Source organism: Rattus norvegicus, chromosome 17 (genome assembly GCF_036323735.1).
Source record: "Rattus norvegicus strain BN/NHsdMcwi chromosome 17, GRCr8, whole genome shotgun sequence".
Classification (NCBI taxonomy): domain Eukaryota; kingdom Metazoa; phylum Chordata; class Mammalia; order Rodentia; family Muridae; genus Rattus; species Rattus norvegicus.
Genome location: NC_086035.1, coordinates 15678425 through 15682474, shown reverse-complemented (window position 1 = coordinate 15682474; position 4050 = coordinate 15678425).

Sequence of the window (4050 nt, the reverse complement as noted above, 5' to 3'; positions counted from 1 at the left end):
TCTGGTGTGTCTGAAGAGAGCAACAGTGTGCTCACATACATAAAACAAGTAAATAAATAAATAAATAAATAAATAAATAAATAAATAAATAAAATTCTCTAATCAGCTAAGTATGTGCACAGAGTTAGCTACCAAAAGAAGTTAGCTACATTATTTTTAGAAGACAAGACGCAGACACTAACAATAATAATCAGGTTGGATAAGCCATAGAGTGACCATAAAATAGAATAATATGGAGTTGTTTATGGTTGTAGGTCACAAAATAATTTTTTGACGTGTGAGGTCACCATGGTTCCTGTACTCCTAGCATCCATCTGAGAGGCTGAAGCCAGGGTGTTGGAAGTCAGCTTTGGGTACACAGTGAGATCCTGTCTCAAAGAAACAAATGTTATGGCGTGGAAAGATGCAGCCAAATAGCATGGTTTATGGAGAAAGCGGCACCTACGGAAAGATTCTTGTGTCGCCAACGGCTCATCCTAGGAACGCACTGGAAACAGATGAGATGTGTTTCCGGGTTTGGTGGCAGATCGGTGGGTGTGAGACCCTGCCCGGTGCCCTGTGGAGAAGGGCTTTCTTCGATCTTTCTGTATAAGCTGAAAGCAGGCGGCAGTAATTGTGGTTGGTTCCCAGCTGTGACCACACACATGCTCCGCTTGTGTTTCTGGGAGCTTCTGTTATCCGTGCGGGAAGAACGTGTCTGGGATGCTGTGGTCTCAGGAGCGGGAGGAACTACCTGAAGAGCAGCAGCCAAGTGAACAAACAGGCCTGGTACAACCAAGATCGGCCCCATGCTGGCCAAGGGACAGGAGTCAGACGTAAACACTGCACAGGACGTCTTCCAGGTCTGGGTGGTGGTTACCGACTAAATGAGAACATCTGCTATTTCTGGGCAGGAGTATGTTTTCCTCCTCATTCACTCCAGTTTTCTAAGTTTTCTAACAGAGAACACGCTTTTATAATAAGAAAAAAATTTAGGTATGCGTATATTTAAATCAAGCTCTGGGAAAGTTTTAAAAAGGACACCATCGGGGTGGAGCATAGGGGAGAGACGGTTCAGTAGATAAAGCACTTGACTCACAGTGTCAGGCTCTGCATTTGGATCCTCCAGAACCCATGTAAGGTCAGTGGGCTTGTAGCTCACATCTCTGATTCCAGTATTCCCGTGGTAAAACGGGAGGAAGAGATGAGAATCTCAGAAAGGTCAAGAGTCGGTTAGCTCGATGTATGGGACAGTAAACACCTATGCCACAGACCTCATCTCGAACAAGTCAGAAGGTGAGGACCAACAAACACTCAAGATTTTCCTCTTACTCCACTTCTGCCCTGTGGTGTACATGGACCCCCCAAACATAGACGCATGTACTATACACAGACTACACACAGGAAGAAAAATACAACTGGGCCAGGTATGGTAGCGGGAGGCTGAGGCAGGAGGATGGTGAATTTGAGGTAAGCCTAGGCTGTATAATAAGATACCATCTCGAAACAGATAGATGGATAGACAGATGGTTGATTGGTAGGTAGGTGATAGATGAATGGATGGGATGGGTGGATAGACAGATAACAGATGACAGATGAGTGGATCGATGGACAGATGGGATGAATAGATAGATAGATAGATAGATAGATAGATAGATAGATAGATAGATCGATCAACAGATGATGTATTGAAAACCAACCCTTTTCCTGTCCATTCCCAGCCTCCTACAGACATTCTGTAACCCACAATAACCACAGGGGCTTAGCCTGTCTTTTCTCTGGAGTCTTTTGTAAACATTCATCTATGTTGGTGCCTGGTCTCAATGGCCAGTGACTGTCACAACATCCCACCAAGTGAGTATAATATATAATTCAGTGTGCTAAGTCACTCCCAACTCTTGGAAACCCAAATTATTCCTTTGTCATTATGTCTAAGGTTACCTTGAGGGCAGAAGTCAGACTCTACAAACACATGTGAAGAGACCCAAACCTGAGGGATGCCTCATCGCAAACCTTTGCCCATGTTGAAGAAAAGGAAATTCTGTACCAGCCAAGCTTTTAAGTTTCCAATCTCTGTCTCTAATGACTCAGTGACTTAGTAATCTCTCCAAGACACTGTATCAGCTTTGGTTTTTTGACGCACAGATACTATAAAATTCCTAGCAGATGAACTACGTTTTGGCTGTGGTTGGGATGCCTTCCTGAGTTGCATGTGTTGAGATCTGATTGCCATTGTGTGGTACTTATTAAAAGTGGAAAGGGGTCTGGGGACATAGGTCAGGTGGTTAAACGCTTGCCTTACAAGAGCCAGAATCTGAGTTTGATACCCAAACCCAAGTCAAAAAAAAAAAAAAAAAAAAAGCCGAGGCAAGTGAGAGAGATCTGTCTCAAGATGATGATGACGACGATGACAATGACGATTGACGATGATGACGATGATGTAGACAGTTCCTGAGCAATGGCACACGATTTTGACATCTAACCTCTATAAGCATGTGCACACATATATACACAGGCACATACATACATCCACATAAGTATGCACACAAAAAGGGTGGAAACATAATCCAACCACAGTGGGTAGAGGCATGACTTTTAGAAAGTGACAATCATTCCAGAAGTTCATCAGAGCAGAATTTCCCTTTCCCGCCCCTGACTCATCTTGGTAGTTTTCTAAGAAGAGGGACCAAGGACAGAACACACACACACACACACACACACACACACACACACACACACACACTCACGCACACACAACCTGCTTCCTACCTCTACTGATGTAATGCCCCAACCACCTTGGAACCCCAAACCGCCCCCCTTCAACTCCCTTTCTTCCCCATTTTCTAAGTCTGTGGCATCAAAGGGAACACCATTCTTTTCTGTTTGGTTGGGTTTGTTCTTGTTTTTTGAGAAAGGGTTTCTCCGTGTAGCCCTGGCTATCCTGGAATTTGTTCTATACACTAGGCTGGCCTCTAACTCACCTGCCCCTGCCCCTGCCCCTGCCCCTGCCCCTGCCCCTGCCCCTGCCCCTGCCCCTGCCCCTGCCCCTGCCCCTGCCCCTGCCCCTGCCCCTGCCCCTGCCCCCGCCTCTGCCTCTGCCTTCCGAGAACTGAGATTAAGGCTGTGCCCACTGCCCCACTAAGAATATCATTCTTTCTGGATGTACTCAGAGGGACAGTAGATGTAGAAGAAATAACACCGACCAAGTTGAACATCTAAGGAAGCTGACACCATTGAGGACTCAGAAGTCACACCCTGCCTGAGAGATACCAGCTCTCAGTTTAATGAGAGGAGAGGTGAGATAAGGCAGTCCCCAGACCTAAGTGATTTGTGTCATCACTGAGGCCCAGCGTCTTAGCAAAGGTGTGACCTGGGTCTCTCTCTCTCTCCCCTCCCCTTCTCTCATTTCTTCTCTCTCCCCACTCCTGTTTCTATACCCTTCCCCATCTCAGCCTATGGTGACAGGGAGTCCCCTCCCCAGTACCAGGAATCTCACGACTGGCCCCAGACAACTTGTTCAGCTTGAGGAAGAGCTGGAAATCGGCCCCTGTGTGGAGCAGGCGAGCCCAGCCCTGCTAGGCTCTGTGAAAGGCTATTTCTGTCCTCCCTGTGTTCACATGGACACATGCCATCCCTGCCTATAAATGCCCCTTTGTGCTAGGAGGTTCTTATCCACTCAGGAGATGCCCAGCAACAGGCCTGCTGGGCTAGGCTCCCTGCCAGCCGACGTCATCTGAGCCAAGAACAGGAAACGTGGCCTTTGGGGAGCCTCCCCAGAGGCAGCACCACAGAACATAGGCCACACCCAAAGACTGGATGGGCAGTGTGTTGCATCAGGCCTGCTCTGGACCCTCCTGGCTTCCTCTCTGGGAACTTTTCCTTAAGACCTGAGACCCCAAAGCCTTCATATCCACTTCTTCAGACCTTGTCAGCTCCCAAGTCTTCTGTGAGCCCATAGGTGAGGAAAAGAAATGTAACAGGAAGCCCTGAGCTATGACCTTTATAGTGAGTAGGCCAGTTGTGATACCAAGGTCATAGGACAAAGGGCACACCAAAGACCAAGCTCCCTGC